The following is a 23,453-nucleotide window of genomic DNA, read 5'->3' as shown; positions in this document are numbered from 1 at the left end:
GAATTTATTTTCCTTTAGGAATCAAGAAACATGGAGAATTATTTGTTCTAGTATCATTCTATTTTTTGAAACCTATCTGGTATGAAGGTAAGTATTAGGAATGTCTTCTGCAGAGGATACAAGAAGAATGCTTCAATATATCACATAATTAGATTTTTCAGTTAAATTATTTAAATATTAAAGCATGCCTTGTTTCTTCATGGAACTCTAATAGAGTTTAACTGATTTAGAAGCCATTCCAAATGACTTAAATTTTAAAAGCGTTTGGAAATATTACCTCAGGTAATAGAACTATACAAGATATATATAAAAATGATGGCATAATTTAGGGCACAGACAAGGCATAGCTGACAGGTGAGTCATGGATGCACAGTCCAGCAAATGTATAGTTGAAGGGTCAATGAACAAAATTAATTAAAATCTACAGTGTGATATTGATTTTAATATTCATTATTGAACATAGTGCAATAACATATGGACAGCAGCTGAATACATTCTATTACCAGAATTTTATACCATGTTGACCACAAATTTTGACACTTCTATTTCAACAATCTTAGTTGATCTAGAAGAATATACCTTGGATAGTTTATAAATGCAAAAACTATCAGTTATTAGTTGGTTAAATAGCAGAACAGATGATTAAAAAGAGCTGATTATTCTTCCTAGCAAAGTAAAATGTACTATTATATGCAAAACATTAATAATAAAAATCAACAAAACAGCTATGTAATTTGTAGAAATATAAAAATGGAGATTATTCCTATGGAAACATTAATGCATATTAAGTTTTCCATCCATATCTAGTGAATTAAAGGCACAGACAATGGAATGTAATTTTACAAAATATTCAATTAATCCAAAATAATTCACAGAAAGCAGAAAAGGAGAACAAAAATAAATGGCTCAAAAATCTATCAAAATAGTATCTAAAAATTGAAATACACAAATAACACACATAACAATATAAGTATATGAATTGTCCAAACAGTTCAATATATTGAATTAATACAAAGATACAATTCTATACTACCTAATAAATATCCACATTACATATAAACACAAATAAATTAAAAATTAAAGAATAAAACATGGGGGCCAGCGCTGTGCCTCAGTGGGTTAAGGCCCAGGCCTGCAGTGCCCAAGTCCTTGGGCCCCTACACTTGCGTAGGAGACCTGGAGGAAGCTCCTGGCTCTGGGCTTCGGATCATCTCAGCTCTGGCCATTGTGGTCATGTGGGGAGTCAACCAGCAGAATGGAAGACCTCTCTTTCTGGCTCTACCTCTCCCTGTAACTCTGTCTTTCAAAGAAATAAGATAATTCTTTTAAAAAAAGAATAAAAGAACATGATAAACCATGTTCATGCTAATTGAAAAATTAAGTGATTATATTATTATTCATCAAGTTTAAAAATAAAAATATAAGTAAGGGTTATTTTATAATTATACACTGTTCAAATTTTCAAAAAGACCTCATAATTTTCATCATTCATCTATTCAATTTTGCTGTAAAACACAGAAGAAATCACCTGCTTTTCTATTTCAAGAGAAAATAAACAAATCCACCTGTATAGTTTCAATAATTAATTTAAATACATGTCTATTAATAATCAATAGAACAACCGAAAAATCAGTAAGAATGTACAAAAATTCACCAAAATTCTCAACCGCGTTGATTTCATTGACATTTATAGAAAATTGTATTCAAGCACACTAGCATGCACATTGCTTCCAAAGTACAAGGGTACTTACCCAGTAGACCATTTTCTAGATCAAAGAATTTCTCATACATTTAAAATACATGTCATAAAATGTATGTTCTCTGACTATAATAAAATTAAATTATATCTCCTTCTAGAAAAATACATGGAAATGACCAAACTTTTGTAAACTAAATGAAACATTCGTTTCCTGTGGGTCAAATTAAAAAGCAAGTAAGTTAGAAGAAACATCTCAAAGCAATATCTTCAGCTTTTCATTTCAGAAAGTAGAAAAACAAGGGGGTGTAACACCCAACATTCACAAAGAAAGAAAAACAAAATATCAGAGTAGGAAAATATGAAGCTTAAGATGAAACAAAAACCAAGATTGTGAGAGTTCTATCCAGACAGATCTATAAAACGAGTAAGATCTCATATTACCAATATCGAAAGTGAGGGAGGTGATATCACTGCAGTTTATAGGTATTATAAGATAATATGCTAGGGACAACTGTATGTCAATAAATGCAAAAAAAAAAAAAAAAAAAAAAAAAAAAAAAAAAAAAAAAAAAAAAAAAAACCAAAACGGTGAAATGTGAAATTTCTTGAAAGCCAGAATGATCAGTTGTTGTCAAAAGAACAAACTAAAGAACTCCACATAAAAGAGTCTGAATATGTGCTTAGAAATCTTTACGTGGGGTGTACATTTGGCCTAGTGGTTAAGATGTCCACAACCCACATTGAAGTATTTGAGTTCACTGCACGGTTCCAGCTCCTGGCTCCAGGTTATCACAAACACAGAACCTAGGAGGCTGTGGTGATGACTCAAGTAGTTGGTTTTCTGCCACCCAGGTAGGAGACCTAGGAAGTGCACCTGTCACCCAGCTTTAGCCCTGGCACAGTCCTGCCTGCTGCAGATATTTATGGAGTAAGCTAAAAGATGGAAGGATCTCTTGCCCCCTCCTTCTCTCTTTAGTTAATAAATTTATCAATTTAAAAATGTTTTCATGAAAGAAACTTGAGGCCTGAATAGCATTATTAGTGAATACTATGAAACATTTAGTGATAAAATTAAACTAAGCCACACATACCCTTATACAAAAATGAAGAAATGAGGGGCCGGCTCCGTGCAAGATGGATATGTTCCAACAACTGATTTTTGTAAAATTCTAATTTCCCTGATGACAGACTGAAGAAAAATACCACTAGAAAATATAATTACAAATAAATGACCCTCTTGATAGTAGATACAGAAGTTCTTTGCCAAAATTTAACAATTAAACCTTACAAAATATCTTTTGAAAGTTAGAAATTCAAGTTTCTGATAAAACATGTAAGGAGTTTAAAAGTCTTCTCTTCAGGGCCAGCACTGTGGCTCACTTGGCTAATCCTCCACCCGTGGTGCCGGCATCCCATACGGGTGCCAGTTCTAGTCCCAGTTGCTCCTCTTCCAGTCCAGCTCTCTGCTGTGGCCCGGGAGGGCAGTGGAGGATGGCCCAAGTCCTTGGGCCCTGCACCTGCATGGGAGACCAGGAGAAGCACCTGGCTCCTGGCTTTGAATTGGCGTAGTTCCGGCTGTGGTGGCCACTTGGTGGGTGAACCAACAGAAAGAAGACCTTTCTCTCTCTCTCACTGTCTATAACTCTACCTGTCAAAAAAAAAAAAAAAAAAAAAAAAAAAGTCCTCTCTTCTTCACAAGAAAATGCAAAACACTATGAAATCTAACAACTCATCTTAGATTCATTAGATAACTGAAATTATAAAGAAAACATTGCACTGACAACTAAGTGATACAAAGAACTTCAAAAGGTTCTTGGAAAATGTGTTTTTCTTTCTTATGCCATTTTTTCAAATTCCTGCATATGAAGCATCTTCAAAATGTTCATATAAATGAATATTATTAAAATGTTATGCACATATTTCAAACACTTATGCACCAAAATGAAATTAACTTTGCATTTCATTTCCCACAAAATTTTTGAAATTCCTTTGTATGTGCGTACTTGAACTACAGATCACCAGTAACTGACGATGACAAGCAAACTCTGGGGAACAGAATTTGGAAGCTGCACCAAGTCACATCCAGTGCTGGTTGGAATATTCCTTGTGTAATTGACTGATTTCTGGAAGTTTAGTGTGGACTAACTTGATGGGTTAAAAAAAGAAAATAAAAATAAACTGCGGCCTAGTCTTCAGGACAGCAGGGTAAAAGGGAACATTTATAAATTTTACCTACAGGAGCCCTACCGCTTTCTCACTGGGAAGATCAAAGCACATCCTTTCTTGCTTCAGGCAGCAGAAGGGAAAACATCATCGTTTTAATTTATGCCCAGCACACATTATTTCTCTTTTACAATGATTGCCCTTAAATGAAAATATTTTTCCACAGCCTAATTGATCAGGAGGAAGAGAAATATTTAACGCTAGCCTTTCCAAGCCCTTGGTGTGGGAGAAGGAACTAGCCAACTCCAGTTCCAGCTTGCTTTTGGTGTAGGCGAAGGTTTACACACAATTACTTAATTTCTTCCCCCTAAGTCCTCCCTGATTTAACTAAGGAATGAGAAAAAAAAAGATGAGAAAAAAAGGAAAAAGCTCAGAAGCACTTGTGAGGGTCATAACCTAGGGACACAGGTGCACTAAAAGACTGTGACTTAATCATTGAAGACTCTGTTCCCATTGACCCCTTACCACTGCATAAATCAGGTACTCACTTTATTACCATGGATTAAGGTTGAATGGATGTCAAGGCTAACGTCCCATTTAAGAAACAAACTCTAGGAAAACAGAAAGAAGATAGACACTAGCCGGAATTGTAACATATTTAACCTATAGCTGTAGCGAAAATCACATACAGTCCAAAAATCACATAAACATATAACTTATTATTACAGGTGAAGACATCACACAAAATTTACAGGACAATATCCCTTACAAATGGACATACAAAATTCCTCACTAAAACCCTTGCAAACTGTATAAAATACTACATCAATAATAAAATGCAAAGTTGTATTAATATCTAAAAAACAATATCACAGATCACGTAAATAGAATAAAGTACAAATACATTTTTTAATAGATGCAGAAAGAACATTTGATGCAGCTCAACACTATTTTAAAAGACAGCACTCAACACAGAATGTAAACAGGACCTTCAATATGATAAAAGGCATTAATGAAAAATCTGTCATTATTACCTTACTTAAATGTCAAAGATATTAGTCCACCCTGCTCTCCAAAAATCTGGAAAAATACAATGTGTTTCTATTCAACATTACACTGTATGCAGTACACTCATTAGATAATAAAATTATAGAATTTATAATTGCATTAAAAGTAGAAACAAAATTATTTATCTAAATAGATGGTATAATCTTATAGTCAAATATTATAAAGATATAAGTATTTCATTAAAATACTAGAAAATTAATGAAAGGAATTTACAAAGTCCAGATACCAAAAAAAAATTATCTTTATTCAACAACAGTGAGCAAACTGAAACTGAAATTAAGAAAATTATCCCAGGCCAGCGCGGCAGCTCAATAGGCTAAATTCTCTGCCTGCGGTGCTGCAAACCGGGTTCTAGTCCCCATCAGGGTGCCGGATTCTGTCCTGGTGGCTCCTCTTCTTGTACAGTTCTCTGCTGTGGCCCGGGAGTGCAATAGAGGATGGCCCAAATCCTTGGGCCCTGCACCCACCCACATGGGAGACCAGGAGAAGCACCTGGCTCCTGGCTTCAGATCAGCGCGGTGTGCTGGCTACAGTGCGCTGGCCGCAGCAGCCATTGAGGGATGAACCAACAGTAAAGAAAGACCTTTCTCTCTCTCTCTCTCTCTTTCACTGTCCACTCTGCCTGTCAAAAAAAAAAAAAAATCCCATTTATCATAGCTTAAACACAAATTTTCAGAATAAATTTGTTTAAAAAGTCAAAATATATATTCTAAAAACTACAAATTATTATTGAAAAATGTTAAATATCTAATTAAAACAAAAAACTATGTCCTTTGATTACAAAAATCAATATTGTTAATTGGCAATTGACCTCAAAATTTAACAAAAGTGATATATAAATTTAATACAATCCTTACCTAAATCCCACCAAGTCAATGAATATGCAGACAAATAATTCAGTTATAAAATGCTCAAGAGATTCAAATATTGCAAACCATTTGAAAGCAGATTTATAACAATTTCAAAGGCTAAACTGATAGTTATCAAATAACTCAAAATTTCATTATTGGGTATGTATCTAACTCAGAAAAAATATAAATTTATGTAGGTACATCAATTTGTACATGGATGTTCATAGCAGCATTATTTATTATAGCCAAAGGGTAGAAACATTCCAAATTTCTATCAGATGTTGAATCAATAAACAATGTGAGATATATCCATCACTTCTCGGCTTTTTGACTAAGATCAAGTGTGTGGAGTTATATTCATATTTTGCAATATTATTTGTCAATAAAAGGAAATTGCACTTGCCCCAAACTGTAGAGTTAGAAACCAGGGGATTCCAATTCAATCCCATCAAGGTGGCATGTATCAATGCCATCTCATTAGTCCAAGTGATCAGTGTCCATTCACAATTGATCATAATGATAGGATTAAGAGTCAAAGGGATCACACAAACAAGACTAATGTCTGCTAATACTAACTGATATATTAAAAAGGAGAGAACAATGCAACATGGGAAGCAGTATACACAGTCCGTTTGGTTCATAGAATGGCAGATGTCCTAAACAGCACTCTGGCCTCAGATACAGCCCTTATGGCATTTGGATCCAGCTAAAAAGCCCATGAGAGTATTTCAGGCATGGAAAGCCAAGACACCCTGGCAAAGAAAAAAAAAAGGACCTAAATGAAAGATCTCTGCGAGTGAGATCCCAGCGGAAAGAACAGGCCATCAAAGAAGGAGGTACCTTTCTCTGAAGGGAGGAGAGCACTTCCCCTTTACTATGACCTTGTCTAAATAAGATCAGAGTTGGCAAACTCAAAAGACTTCCATAGCCTTGGCAACTCATGGCAAGAGCCTAGGGTGATTACTGATGCCATAAAACAAGAGTGCCAATTGTTAAGTCAACAACAGGAGTCAGTGTGCACTTATTCCCCAAGTAGGATCTCTGTCCTTAATGTGTTGCACTATGTGAATTACTGGTATAACTAGTACTCAAACAGTACTTTACACTTGTGTGTCTGTGTGTATGCAAACTGTTGAAATTTTTACTTAGTATATACTAAATTGATCTTCTGTATATAAAGATAATTAAAAATGAATCTTGATGTGAATGGAATGGGAGAGGGAGCAGAAGATGGGAGGGTTGTGGGTGGGAGGGAGTTTATGGGAGAGAAAAGCCATTGTAATCCAAAAGCTGTACTTTGGAAATTTGTATTTATTAAATAAACATTAAAAAAATAAAAGGAAATGGAAAAATGATGAAAGTTACAACATGGATGAGCCTTAAAAACATTATACTAATAGAAAGAAGTCAGTGAAACAGTACTACATATAGTATGATTACATTGATGTGAAATGTGTAGAATATTCAAATCCATAATAACATAAAATATGCTTTCTTGGAGCTGGAGAAAGGATTAGTAGATGAGGAGTGATGGCTTAAGAATGCAGGGTTATTTCTTTTCTTGTAGTTCTTAAAATTCTTCTAAAATAGAAAGTGATGATAGCTACAAAATTTTTAAAGCATACACTCAAAATGAGTGAGCTGTGTATTATGTGAATATTTCAATTAAGATGTTAAAAAAGGCAATCTAACACATCAGCAAGAAAATGCATGTGATTATCCCATGAAATTTTGAAAGTGCATTTGAGAACTTCCAGCATCCACTCTTTACAAAAAATTATCAGAAAACTAGAAAGAAAAGATAACTCAGAGACAAATGGTTTCAATGAAAAATCTATAGTTAATACTGTACTTAATGAGACATGATTGCATGCTTTATACCTCATGAGGAACAGAGTAAAGATACCTATTCCCTTTTTATTTAACATGATACTGGATGTTTTACTCAGGATACATAAGCAAAAAAAAAAAAAAAAGAAAGAAAAATAATTCACATTTAAAATGAAAAATCGAAACCTTTATTAACAAATCACATAAAAAACTTAAACAAAACCCTCCTTGAACCTTCAGAAAAGCCACTATAAATAATAAGTAAGTTAAGTAAGCTTACAGAATGCAAGATAAATACATAAAAACCATTGTAATTTTATATATTGGCCAGAAAAGTGGAATTTGAGACTCATATGTTGTCATTTACAATAGCACTGCTCAATATGAAAAACTAGAGATAAATATAATTACATATGATGTTATACATTAAATATTACTTATACAATGAATTGGTGACAAAAGTTACAGGTCCTCGTTTAGTGGATAGATATGTCATTGAACATATTGGTAAGTATTGCTCAGACATCAATTCTGACTTAATATTGGTCAGACATCAATTCTCTCCTAATTAATTCTCTTCTATTTGACAGAATTCCATGCAAATTATTTGTATGCTTTCTTATACAAATCCTCAAGTTGTTACTACAATTTATATAGACATTGAAAAACCTGACAATAGCCAAAACAACATTGAAACTTGACAAAATCAGAGGAATTAGAAATGTGACTTCAACAATTATCAGGAAGATGCAGTAATTTTGATGGTACAATTATTGGCACCAAGTAGAAAGATATAAAAGAGAAAAAATAAATTCCAAAAGTCAGTGAAAGTTTCTTTGTCCAATCGTATATAATGATGCAAAAATAATTCAGAAGATAATTTGAATTCAATGTAATTTCAGTACTATAAGGATTCAATAGGGGCCTGTGCTGTGGCACGGTAGGTTAAGCCTCAGCCTGCAAGGCAGGCGTCTCACATGGGCACTGGTTTCAGTCCTGGCTGCTCCCTGCTGATAGGCCTGGGAAAGAAGCAGAGGATGACCCAATTACCTGGGCCGCTGCACCCACATGGGAGATCCAGAAAAAGCTCCTGGCTCCTGGCTTCCGGCTGGCACAGCCCTAGCTGTTGAGGCCATTTGGGGTTTGAACAAGTGGATGGAAGATATCTCTCTCCCTCTCTTTTTCTCGCTCTTTCTCTCTCTCTATCCCTCCTCTTGCTCTTTAACTCTACCTTTCAAATAAATAAATATATCCTTAAAAGAAGTTTTCAATACACATATGCAAATAAGAAAGAGTAAATGTAAAGTTTGAATCATATTTTAAAAGAAAGAGATGTAAGATTATAACCTATAACTATAGAACTTCCAAGATAAAAAGATAAAATATCTGTTGAGTGAGTGAAATTTCTTATACATGAGACTAAAAAAGATTGTAGTAGAAAAATTTTGAAAAAAATCCATAAGTTGAATTTCTTCAGCTAAAGATACATTAAATTAAAGTGATTTTATGTGGAAGAAAAGGAGATTCCCAAAATGAATAGAGAGGATCTGCGTTAACCTCAGATAGGAGACAATTCCAGCACAATGAAGGAAGAGCCATATTTCCAAAACATTATTTTAGGAAAAGCTTTTGTAAAGAATGGATGGCAATCACAAATATCATGAAGACTGAAAACTATCAGAGAAAAACAATCAAAGATTATTACTGTTGCCATTGCATCTAACCCAGCACCCTCACAGAAGGAAACCATCTTATTAAGAAAAAGATTCTGTATTTAAGCCATTAGAATTGAAGAGATTGGATGAAGGCGCACTTCAACAGAGAAGTGATGAGAACTGTAAATGGCACAGAGACTCCAAAAAGCAGATTGAGAGATAAACAAAGATGTCGCCACCACCATTGTCACTACCACTGCCTGATGCCTCTGCCTGCCACTCTTATCCATGCTCCCTAGCTGGAGAATGCCATCTTGCTGAAAACTTGCCATGTGTATATTATATAAAATAAAATATTAGAACTAAAGAGACTGAAAAACTTCAGTAAGGAAGTGATGAGAACTGCAAACAGCACAGAGATTCTGAAGGCCAGTGAAGAGACAGGAGAAAAGCACACCGCTGTTGCCACAGCCCATGTCTCCTTCCCAGCTCCCCTGTTGGGGGGATGTTATCTTACCAAGAAAAGGCAAACATAAAGTGCCATGGTCCCTCTCATTGCTGCAGGCTGATGTCCTTAACGACAAGGGTAGGTCCTCACTGACTTTAAATCAAGTCTAAAGGGTTTAATGTGTTCAGAGTGACTGCTTTGCGACAAAGAAGGAACCCACATCCCCCTCTTCCTCCAAGGTTCAAGACCTGAGGTGCTGCAGAGAAGGCGCTCAACCCCACTTATCATAGAAAAAAGCAAGCAACTGGTTTGCTGCCAGAGGTCCCAGAGCCAGCAAGGGCCATTTTCACAGCAGAGAGCAGACCCGTGTGAAGCCTACAGCCATGCGAGTTATCGGCACAATTGCAGGTGGTATACCTGCTTGCTCTGTGCCATTGGAGAAATTCCCAATGGCTTCTTGGGCTGTTCAGCAGCAGCAGCTCATACACAATCCCAGAGAAGTAGACTGAAAGCAGTATCTTCTTCAGTTCTTACCACAAGATGCTGGGAGGCCAGAGAACGCAGCCCAGCATTACTCTTTCATGCCCCATGGAAACAGAGCAATCTTCTTTGTATCCTGGAACTCTGGGACTCTTTCTACTGGTGCTGTAACTCTTGAATTAATTTGTACTCACCTCTAGGGTCTAAAGGGATCTGCCCAGATTCCTCTGCTCCAGACGGATTACTGCTAGTCCATAATCCCTGGAAAAAAAAAAAAAAAAAAAAAAAAAAAAAAAACAAAACAACAACCTGTTACTCTCTGAAACCTAGGAAACCGTGTAACCCGGCTGAAAGACTCTATTAGTACTACATTCCAATTAGTCGTTATAATGTACTCTTCAGAACCTAGGGAAGAAGCTACCACAACTGTCAGTGAGAAATCCTCAGCATAACTTATATTTACCCTGAGGGACTGGGTCACAATCCCCTTAACCTTTCTGTACTAGGTGTTGGGCCCTGGCTGCTATAGTCTCCAACATTAGTCATTCCCACACACCAGGACCTACTGACAGTCCCATCTATGTCTTACAATCTGAGGAGTCTGAGACCCCAGCATCATTCACAATATTCATGGTTATCTGTAAGAACAAGGTACAATCCCCTCTGTGACCCATAACACCATAAATATAGCTATAGTCATCAGGAAACTTTTTTTATTGCACTTACTCTAACCAAAGTCATATCAACAACCCAACTGACTAACCCTTATTCTAACTAAACAAAAAACAGAATTTTCTCATGATTCCTACTCCACACACAAACCCATAAAAAGTAGCCATTACATTGGATGCACAGACATCAACAGAGGGACACAGGAGACACAAAGAAGCAAACAAACATTGACACCTCTAAAAGAATGCAGGTTTTTTTTTTTTTTCAAAAATAGATCCTAATCTGAAAGTAACACATGAGATTTTTGAAAAAGAATTCAAACAATGATCCTAAGGAAATCCAATGAGATGCAAGAGAACATAGATGAAAAGCTTAAACAAGTAAGTAGAACAATAGATGGAGTCAGGAATTCAACACTGCACTGTCATCAATGGAAAAATCATTGTGACAGAAAATCAACAAAGATGCATCATACCATTGAACAACTTGTCACAACAGACATTTATAGAACATTCACCACACCTACAGGATAAACATTCTTCTTATCAGCATATGGAACAATTTCTAGGATAGGACATAAAGTAGGCCACAAATCTAGTCTCAGGAAGTTTCAAAAAGTTCAAAATTATACAATGTATTTTCTCAGACCAAAAATGAATAATACTAGAAATAAACAAGAATAATAGAAAATTTTAAAATGTATTGAAATAAAACATGCCACTGAATGACCAATGGGTCACTGAAGAAAAGAAAAAGGAAATAAAAAACTTTCTTGAAGTGAAAGAAAATGGACATACAACACATAAAAGCCCATGGGATATAGCAAAAGCAGTAGTAAGAGGGATGTTTATGTTCAGAGTTGTGGTGCAGAAGTTTAAGCTGCTGTATTTGATGCCAGAATCCTATATGAGAACTAGTTCAAGTCCTTGCTGCTCCAATTCCATTCCAACTCCCTGCTAATTTGCATGGAAAAGCAGGGGAAGATGTCTTGGACCCTTGCACCCTTGTGGAGACCTGGATGGAGTTCTAGGCTCTATGCTTCAGCCTGACTCCACTGGACTGTTGTCATCATCTTGGGGAAAAAAAAATAAAAGAACCAACAGAGAGAAGATTCCCTCTCTCTCCCTCTCCCTCTCCCTCTCTCTCCCTCTCCCTCTCTCTCTCTCTCTCTTTTTTCTCATTCTCTACCTGTACTTCCAGATAAATAAATAAATCATTAATCTTTAATTAAAAGACAGATGCTTACCACAATAGACATTTTAAAAATGAATTTCTAAAATAAAATATATAATGAAACATTTCAAGAGTGTTGGAAGACAAGAATGATCCAAACCCAAAAAGAGTAAAAGTAAGAAATCAGAAAACTCAAAACAAAAATAAATGAAATTGAGATGGAAAAAAATGCAAAAAACCAACAAAATGCAAAGCTTTTGGGGGCAAAAGATAAACAAAATAGGCAAACCTTTGGCCAGACTAACAAAGCAGAAAAAAGGGAAAAACTCAAAAAAAGATCTTTTAAAAAAGTTTCAGAAAATTTAAATAGTATCATAACAAGCATGGAGAATGAAGAAGTTAACTAAAGATCATTCACTGAGGAAAATTCCAAGACATGATAGCTTTACTGTGGAATTCAACAAAATACTTAAGGAGGAATCAACTCCAATACTTTTCAAACTATTACAGAATTTGTAAAGGGTTTAACTATGTCCATTTTTTTTTATGAGGCCACCATCATTCTGATAACTAAAACAGGTAGACAACAACAACAATAAAAACTACAAACAGATATCCTTGATGAACATAAATTCAAACATTCTTAGCGAAATATTAGCAAACCAAACCCAGCAATACATCAAAAAGATCATATACCACAATTGAAAGTTATATATCCCAAAGATGCAAAGATGTTTCAACATTAAAAGTCAATAGACGGGCCGGCGCCGTGGCTCGATAGGCTAATCCTCCGCCTAGCGGTGCCGGCACACCGGGTTCTAGTCCCGGTCGGGGCGCCGGATTCTGTCCCAGTTGCCCCTCTTCCAGGCCAGCTCTCTGCTGTGGCCAGGGAGTGCAGTGGAGGATGGTCCAAGTGCTTGGGCCCTGCACCCCATGGGAGACCAGGATAAGTGCCTGGCTCCTGCCATAGGATCAGTGCGGTGCGCCGGCCGCAGCGTGCTGGCTGCAGCGGCCATTGGAGGGTGAACCAATGGCAAAGGAAGACCTTTCTCCCTGTCTCTCTCTCTCACTGTCCACTCTGCCTGTCAAAAAAAAAAAAAAAAAAGAAATAAAAAAGTCAATAGACATCATAACTCACATCAAAAGAATAAATAACAAAAACCATATGATAATCTCAATACATACAGAGAAAGAATTGGTAAGATTCAACATTCCTTCATGAAACACCCTCAACAAATTAGATATAGAAGAATCATACTTCAAAATTTATAAAGGCTATACTTGATAAACCAATAGCCAATATCAGGTCAAGAACAAGAAAATTGATGTCCATTCCCACCACTCAAATTGAATATAGTAATGGAAGCATTAGCAAGAGCAATCAGGGTAGGAAGGATAAAATAAATAAAGGGCATTGAAATTGAAAGGGAATAAGTCAAATTTCTCATATATGCAGATGACATGATGTTACTCATGGAAAATACTAAATACTCCACACACACACACATACATACACACACACCTGTAAGAACTGATAAATCAACCCTGTAAAGTCACAGGATAAAAAATCAACATAAAAAGTATCATTTTCATACACCAACAATGATCTCACTAAAACAGAAATAAGAAATCCCATTCACAAAAGCTACAAAAAATTTCAAAAATTTGAGAGTAAATTTAACCAAATAAATGAAAGGCCTCTACTATGAAAAGTATAAGACATCGATGATACAAATCAAGGAAAGAAAAAAAGAATGATATCCCTTGCTTATAATTTGGAAGAATTAATATCATTAAAATGTCTATACAACCTAAAACAATCTGCAGATTCAATGCAGTAACTATCAAAATACAAAAACATTCACTACAGAATTATGTTAAAAAATCCCAAAAAGCATATGGACTCAGAAATGACTCTGAATAGCATACATTTAGCTTTGTGGTTAAGAGGAGCATTGCTCACTTCACAATAACAAGATTAAATTCCTAGCTATGTTCCTAGCTCCAGTTTCCCGTTAATGAAGATCCTGAGGTGCAACTGTGATGATTCAAGTAATAAGGTCCCTGCCACTGACTTGGGAGAACTGGATTGTGTTCTAGGTTCCTAGTTATTGTCCAGCCAAGCCTAAGCTGTTACATGTTAACCAGTGGCTGGGAGATTCATTCATTTCTCTCTCTCTCTTTCATAAAAATGACTGCCATGCCAAAGGTGGTAGGAAATATCAAATTATCTAATGACTTGGCAAAATGGTTTGACAATTTCTTAATAAGTTAATCACTTATCTTTTTTTTTTTTTTTTTGAGAAAAGTTTGTCAGGTGGGGGAAGCCTGATGGGCTGAGGGGAGATGAAGAGAGAGTAAAGAGAGAGGGAGATTGAGAGAGATCAAGAGAGAGAGCATATGTGCAGGAAGCAGGTCCTGTTATACCTTTGCCTGGGGGCAGGGAAGTAGGAGCATCAAATCCCATTAGGGTGGGGGTAGAGCTGACACCTGTGATTGGACCATCTGGTCACCTGGCTTTAGCAATAGTGGCAGGGGCTGGAGCCTAGGAGGATATCTAGGATATAGATTGTGCCATAGACAAGACTGCATCATGTTACTAGCATTCCCCTCTTTTATTTTTATAAAGCAGATGTTGTATGGGATGACATCAGCCCCAAAAGTCCATGTCATCCCCAAAAGTCCAAGAAGGGTGGAGGGATGATGATCTTTCTTTAGACCTATTTCCTATTGACATGGGTGTAACAAGGTTCCCTCCACTGGCATGGGGTGATGACTCAAATCACGATGTCCTGGGTGGGGAGCTGAGTATATCCCTTAGCAGCATTTGATTGATTGCCTGGTTGGTGAAGCCTTTGGTTCATTCCATTCTCACCTGTAAACAATCAGACACAGTAGTATGTAAGATGGGTATAGTGGCTGTCTGCACTCCCAGCATCCCATATGGGCACCATTTCTAGTCCTGGCTGCTCTTCTGATCCAGCTCTCTGCTAAGGCCTTAGAAAGTAGTAGAAGATGGCTCAAGTCCTTGGGCCCCTGCACTCACATAGGAGACCAGGAAGAAACTCCTGGGTCCTGGCTTTGGATTGGTACAGCTCTGGCTATTGCAGCCATCTGGGGAGTGAACCAGAGGATGGAAGACCTCCCTCTCTCTCTCTCTCTGCCTCTGTCTTTCTGTAATTCTGCCTTTCAAATAAATAAACAAATCTTTTAAAAAGACAGGGTAAGAATAGCAGCCAATGGTCCTAAGAGTATCATTAACCAAGTAATGAGAGGATTTCATAGAGGAGAGGAAATGGACTCTGATGAATACTGTTTGATGGATGTGGATTTGCTTGGCCTGATCGGTTAACATAATAACAACAGTGTTAAGGCCTGTCTATTCCATAGTACTACACCTGTTAGTGAGGTATCAGCTGAGGTCTCAGTGGACCTAGTGACCTCCTCTTGTAACTGTTGCAGTTGTTTTGGAGCCTGTTGGTTGAGAAAACATTTTGGCCCAAAGCTGTTCTTGAGATCACTACTGAGGAGAGAGAAGCTGCAAAGCTGATCCCAACCAAGCTGGGAGAAAGACCACTCATCTGTTCTGGGTAGAGGGGCTTGTATGTCGAAAAATCCTTAACAATCATACAACGTTAAGTTGGGAAGAGGACCATCAATACACATGGGTCAGGAGTAGAGCCATTGATATAAAAGTAGAGGCTATGATTACACAAGAATGAGGCCTCAAGTGGGCTAGACAGGGTCTAGAACAAAAGACAAAGTCATTATTAGATGACCTAAGAAAGGTGCTGTTTAAACCATGATACGTTTTCCAATTGAGAGGCAAATAGAAATTGACAGAAGGGGCTGGAGAATAATCAGGTGAACTTTAAGGCCTTGCCAAGTATGATGCCCAGACTTATCTATCTCTTCACATAGAATACATTCTGAGGGAGGTGTGATAGTCCTTGGGGAAGGAACTCTGTTGACTTTCATTTCCTAACTGACCTGGGAGGAGTGCTGGCCAGGAAATTTACAGACTTTCTGTAATGTTACTGGCCTTATTTGGCCATCTCTTCAGCGGTGGTGGTTACTTTGGAAGCTGGGCCAAGTGAAGGGCTTTTAAGATTAGAGCCAACAAGATCTGTGGCTCTGACATGAAATCCTTTGATTCCAGGGTAGTTCAATTTTCAGTGACCCAACTCTTTGCTGACAGAGCTGCCAGGGCTCTTCATAAGCTGACTTCTGCTGAAGCCCTGGCTCTCCACATCAAAAACCAATGTAGTGGACTGGCCTGTTTGGTCTCCTTGATGGCAGATCACTATATGGAGCCATTAATTGGCCTGCTGCCTACCTTTACATTGCTTCTGATGCCTAGGTTTCTCTTCCTCCTGGTTTTTTGTTAAAGCTGACCAGAGGAAACCTTTAAGAGGATGCAAGTCAAGGCAGTTCTCAAGTCCCATATTTAATCTTTGGTGGCCTAAACTAGAAGTCTATAGTCACAGGCATGTTCTGCTAGTGATATTTCTGTGAGGCAGACAATGCCAATGAAGAAGGCTGCTGGTATCCCATATGGGCACCAGTTCTAGTCCCAGCTGCTCCTCTTCCAATCCAGCTCTGTGCTGTGGCCTGGGAGAGCAGTGAAGTATGGCCTAAGTCCTTGGGCCCCTGCACCCACATGGGAGACCAGGAAGAGGCTCCTGGCTGCTGGCTTTGGATCAGCGCAACTCTGACCGTTGTGGCCATTTGGGGAGTGGATCAGTGGAGGGAAGACCTTTCTCTCTGTCTTTCCCTCTAACTGTCTGTAACTCTACCTCTCAAATAAATAAATAAATTCTTTAAAAAAAAAAACATTAAACATGATGACCATCTTATATATAAAATTTGAAGTCATTAGTAAAACTTTCTCTCCTTTGATTGGGTTTGAAAGGGGAGGTTTTGCCTGTTTACTGTGCCAATTGCCAAGTAAATCTAGCTGTGAAATCATAATTTAAGCTCTCACTTTGGCTATGCAGTTAATATAGAAAAATGTTAACTATTACTTTTATAAGATCTAAAGATCAAACCATAAATCCTGGAGAGTCCTTTGGCATAGAGTCAGTTTCCCATCTTGAATAGACTAGAGAAGTGAGGGAACAAGTCAGGCTTCCCAGATCTTTAACTGACAATAACAACATCAAATGAAAACTTAGCAATCAATTTAAAGACTTATGAAAAATTTACCAGGAGTTCCAGCACTTTCTATAAATTTTAAGAAAAGAATACATGTTAGGTTGGAAGTATGTATGTGGAAACATCTGCTAAATGTCTAACATGATGTAACTTGCTTGACCAGCAAACTCAAGCACAAACATGTCAATGGCTTAACCAGTTTTAGTTTATTTCTAAAAAATATTTATTTATTTACTTGAAACGCAGAATTATACGCAGAGTTGATGCAGAGAGAGAGAGGTTATCCATCCACTGGTTCATTCCCCAATTGGCCTCAATGTCCGGAGTTGTTCCTATCCAAAGCTAGGAGCCAGGAGCTTCTTCTGTGTCTTCCCATGTGGGTGCAGGGGCCCAAGGACTTGGGCCATTTTCTACTGCCCTCCCTGGCCATTGCAGAGAGTGTGATCAGAAGTGGAGCAGTGGGGATTTGACCCGGTGCCTATATGGGATGCTGGCATTGCAGGTGGAGGCTTTACCAGCTATGCCACAACACTGGTCCCAGTTTTAGTTTCTTTCTACCAACAAATTTAAAGCATCTGATACAGAGATTCAGGTCACACAAACCAAAATGCGCCTTCGATTAACTTAACAGTTTAAATTGCAATATTTTATCTATAATCCAATTAAAACAGAGTTCTTAAATTTCCCCATGTAGACATACAACATGCATACACGTATAACATGACATACAAGATAGAACAATAAAGCAGTTTCAGTAATAGCTTCTTAAAATCTTTAACTGTTTTTTTTTTTTAAATTACCAATTGTTTCAAATTAGCTTCTGTTCTTAGTAACCTCAATTAACCATACTTTCTCTCAGCTGGAACCTGCAGTATACTATTGGCTTCATCTGCATACAGAGCCATCCCAAACTAACTAAAGCAATGTTTTAGTTTTAGGAGCAGCAAATCTGATTTTTAGTGTTTGGAGGAGAACACAAACTTTGGATGACAAATGACTTTAAATAGCCATCTTTTAAAATTATAAACTCATTAGCCAAAAAGAAGAGGCGCTTGCTTATTCCATGTAATATTTTTGAAAGCACCTGTAGGATTTTATAAAATATCCCTTTTAGGCTTCTGGGCCTTTCTCGTTAAAATAACTTCTATGTCTGGTAACACTAGATCATTAGACTTTTTAATGTTTGGATGTTTGTATCAGTAGCATTTTACATTATCATAACTTACAATTTGGCACCACTTCACATCTTGATAGTACCTGTGATATAATCCAAATAGCCTGGGTGGGGGGCGGTGCTGTGGCACACTAGGTTAATCCTCCACCTGTGGCACTGGCATCCCATATGGGCACCAGTTCTAATTCTGGTTGCTCCTCTTCCAGTCTAGCTCTCTGCTGTGGCCTGGGAAGGCAGTGGAGGATGGCCCAAGTGCTTGTGACCCTGCACCCACATGGGAGACCAGGAGGAAGCACCTGGCCCCGGCACAGCTCCGGCAGTTGCGGCCACTTGGGGAGTGAACCAGTGGAAGGAAAACCTTTCTCTCTGTCTCTCTCTCTCAATGTCTGTAACTCTGCCTGTCAAATAAATAAAACAAAATATTTAAAACAAAACAAAACAAAATAAAAAAAATAGCCTGATTAGTTGATATCGCTACAAGATGAGAGACATATGCTTTGATATTTCCAGGGGCCCAGCTGAAATACCGAATTCCAAGGAATTTGAAACTTCGACTTTTTTTGTTTTTCTTTTGAATGCCTGTCAAGGATGCCAAGGATGTTTCAAATGCCTAATAGAAATAGGATCCCTTAACATCATGACATAATAAAGACCAAATTTGATCACTGTTACAAAGAGATTACTTAAATGCTTTAATATGAGTATAGATTAAAAAAAAAAACTCTTAATAAAAAAAAAAAACTCAGCTGTATTTAAACAATTAGAACTTAACAGAAACATTAAAAGAACACAATAGATTACTTCAACAGAACACAAAATCTGTGTCTCTTGATTGTTCCAAAAATTGAATAAAAATCCTTAAATTTAAGAGCTGGTGCATGGAATCATATCCCATAATTTGCGATGGTTTTTACAGAACTAGGGAATAGAGAGCAGCTTACAGGAGCTGGCTAGAAACCCAACAGAGTCACCAATTAAACAAAACTATTAAAAGAAAATGCTGCAGGTTTTAAATAGATTTTTAAGATGATTTCAAAATATTATAAATATATCATTTCTCTAACAGGGAATCAGATTCTAGTTCTAGGTCAAATAGACTAATAGTTTTTGCTTTCCATGTGCTGATTTCCTTGATTTCCATTTTGAAATCACCTTTTTGAATTTTCCGAATGAAGACAACATTTTCTAAATAAGATAACACATCAAATTTCAATCTTAGTTACTTTCAAGCAGTCTTGAACTATTTTCATATGGACAATTTATGGAAACATGTTAGCAAACTCAAGTGGTTTTTCCATAGAATATAAGGTGCTAAGAGTACCAAAGTTTGTATTTAGACACATGTATCTCATTTGCCTTACTCAATTTACATTTAGCAATTACACCTGGATGACTGAAAATGCTGATATCATACCTACCTTTATCTGAATTATGGTCAAAACTATATTCATATGGAATCCTATTCCTTTAATAAAACTCTAGCTATAAATCAGTGACATTAAACTAGAGACTGCAAAATCCACCTTAGGGACTATAACTAGTACTGATTACCCATTGCTATATCATCAGAAACCTGCTAAAACAAATTGTAAAACAAGTTCAGTAAGTTACTAAGCAATATTTTTAAAGGTAGTGATCTTTGTAGATTCAAAAGAGAGAAACTCCTTTAAACCAATGTCCAGTTACAGTTGAACCAAATTCTCATTTACAAGATTGTTATTTACCAAAGACAGCTTTTTAGATTCTAATTGATTTTGAGTCTACTTTTCTTTTTACACAAAGAACCTTAGGCCAATGATGCCCTAGTCGAGGGTCAGCTACTTGAGACTGCCTCAAACAAAATGTTCAGGCAGCTGCTGGACAGGTCCCATTGGTGCTTATGAGCCAGGGACAAGAAGTCTACTGGAGATTTTTGTTCACCATTATGTTAGGTTTAATGTGAGAAGACATCTACCAGAGTAGGCGGGCATCCCTGCAGTGAATTTTAAGGAGGAGAATCTGAAAGGTGATAGAGTAAGGGGCAATTAGGGAAAAGAAGATATGTCTGGAAATAATAATAAACCCAGTGAGCTGGCTGGTTTTAAGGATCATTATTTCACATAGGTTGGGAGAGATATGTCTAGCAAATGCTCACTAATGAGAGCAGGAAATCAAGTTCATAAGAATTGAGGAGACCTGATGAGGTCAGGTTGATAGTCACTTACAAGGCGGGGACTAAACTCATCAAAAGACCTGATTATCCTGTTTGGCTTGTTCATGACAAAACAAAAGAATCATCAGAAGGGTGGCCCAGGAGGATGCTATTCTTAGGGTGAAATTAGAACAGGAGGGAGAGGAGCAAAGATCAGTTGGAGAACAAGGGGAGCCAGAAGGTGATGGCATAGAGGCAGCTTGTTCCCAAATTTGCCTTTGCTTCTCGGGGAGGAGGGTGTTAGAGAGGATCAAGATAAGACGAGGGCTGGTTCTGAGAAAAGGTTGCAATTCCCTGGCCCGAGGCGGAGGTATAGTGAGTGAGAGACAGTGAGAGCTGGATCAGTGAACATAGTAAAAAGGGGTTTTGGATTTTTACCAAGAGCTTTGGTTGTTAAGAGAACTAGAGCCAGAGGAGCTTCAGAGCTCAGAGAGGTGAAAGCTTAGACATAGAAAATCTTCCTCTTTTCCAAATGCTCAAAGATAGAGATCTTGAACTGGTTGTTGAGATAAGAGACAACCAAGAGGAGGATCAGATGGAACATGGGAATAAGAAGCTGCCATAGTGACCAGTAGAGTCTGATTGGTAGATATCCGGTGTCCAAGAAATCACAGCCATCCAATGGGAAGATATCAGCACAGAGGGCAGAGGTACCTACTGGAGCCCAGGGATTAGCCCATAGCGGGGAAACAAGGGTTGAGTCATCACTCACACCCACTGTTGCCTGGACACAGAGTCCAGAAAGGCAACAGGCTATAGGCATTGTGTTATCTGGTACCAGTACTTCTGGGTGAAGTCGAGTAGAACCACAATCCATAGAGAGTCACATTGAGAGGATCCTCAGCCCACCTTGTCTTACATCAGGAATCTGAAAGGCCAGGGTGTAGATGGAGATCACGGAGCATTCGATGGCATGGAAGGAGGTCCGGGTATGTGTTTTGTGGCTGGCAGAAATCCAGGATCCCAAAGCAGCTCAGATCCCCAAAGGGAGAACAAATGATGGGAAAGTTTGGATCCAAGTCATGGCACCAAAGTAAGGCCACCACAAAACAAACACACCAAACACCAGATTTGGAGGAAAGGTTGATTGTCAGGTGGGGGAAGCCCGATGGGCTGGGGAAGAGAAGGTGAGAGAAAGGGAGATTGAGGGTGAGAGATTGAGAGATGGAGAATCATTTATCTTTCATAATTCCTAACGGTGCCATTTCTAGTTATGTACCTATAAAAAAAAAAAGCCAATTCTGAACTAGTGTTTATAGAAATTTCTGTTTCCTTAGTAGCCACAAACCAGATACAACCCAAGTGGCCATTAAAACGTGAACAGATAAACAGATTATGTAAACCTGACAAATTAGCACAATTTGATGATATCAAGAAATGGACCATTGTTACAAGAGTATAGGTGGTTCTTAAAATTATTATGGAAGAATCTAAATTGAAAGTATTACAGGCCGGCGCCGCAGCTCACTAGGCTAATCCTCTGCCTTGCGGCGCCAGCACACCGGGTTCTAGTCCCGGTTGGGGCGCCGGATTCTGTCCCAGTTGCCCCTCTTCCAGGCCAGCTCTCTGCTGTGGCCAGGGAGTGCAGTGGAGGATGGCCCAAGTGCTTGGATCCTGCACCCCATGGGAGACCAGGAGATGCACCTGGCTCCTGCCTTCGGATCAGCGCAGTGCGCTGGCCACAGTGTGCTGGCCGCGGCGGCCACTGGAGGGTGAACCAATGGCAAAAGGAAGACCTTTCTCCCTGTCTCTCTCTCTCATTGTCCACTCTGCCTGTCCAAAAAAAAAAAAAAAAAGAGAGAGAGAGAGAGAGAGAGAGAGAAAGTACTACATATTATAGGATTCCATTTGTAAAAAATCCTAATAAATGAAGCCAATCTCATGACAGAAAGCTGACTACTGCTTGAGGCCAAGGGTAAGGAAGGCTGGGGAGGAAAGATTAAAATAAGGTCTGCAGAAACTTGGGTTGATAGATATATTTATTATGAGCTATGTCACAACATGAAAATTTGCACTTTATTTTGTCTCAACAAACCGGCTACAATGAAAATGTTTCTTATTCCTGAAGAAACAAGTCTGAAGTGATTAATTAGATCAAATACATTTCTAAGGGTCGATTAGGCTATTTGGTACAATGAGGTATAAAAATGGGACATTCAAACTTAGAGAACTGGGAAACTCTTGAATAGCAAATTATGATAAGATACAGAAATGACAGAAATGTTGTATGAAAAATATGCACAATTTAGCACAACTTATATTCCCAAGAAATCCTTAGGTTATGTATTGTAGTATTCATATAAACTTAGTGTATGACATAATATTTGAACATAGCAAGGGAATTAAGAATGCTACAAATTCAGATAATAAACTAGCAATTCCAGAAATAAATAACATTAACTATTCAAATTCAATAATTTCAATTTTCATATAATTAAAATACAATTCATATTGAAGATTGTATGAGTCTAGAACAAAGTAACTTTTTATCAAATGCGTAGAGTATAAACAGAATTATTGAAGGAAAGAAAAATAAAAAAAAATCAATATTCTCAATTCCTTAAAAATGAAGGACTCCCATCCAAGTACCAACCAGGCCCGACCCTGCTTAGCTTCTGAGATCAGATGCGATCAGGCACATTGGAAGGGGAGAGGGAGCAGGAGAGGGGAGGGTTGCAGGTGGGAGGGAATTTATGGGGGGGGGCCATTGTAATCCATAAGCTGTACTTTGGAAATTTATATTCATTAAATAAAAGTTAAAAAATAAAAAATAAAATAAAACATATATTATCAAATCAAGACTAAAGAATTGGAAACATGAAAGAAAAATATGGCATATATACACAATGGAATACTACAAAAAAAAAAAAGAGAAGGACTTTTCATCAGGTTAAA

This window comes from Oryctolagus cuniculus, chromosome 4 (genome assembly GCF_964237555.1).
Source record: "Oryctolagus cuniculus chromosome 4, mOryCun1.1, whole genome shotgun sequence".
NCBI lineage: Eukaryota > Metazoa > Chordata > Mammalia > Lagomorpha > Leporidae > Oryctolagus > Oryctolagus cuniculus.
This window is presented reverse-complemented; position numbering follows the sequence as displayed.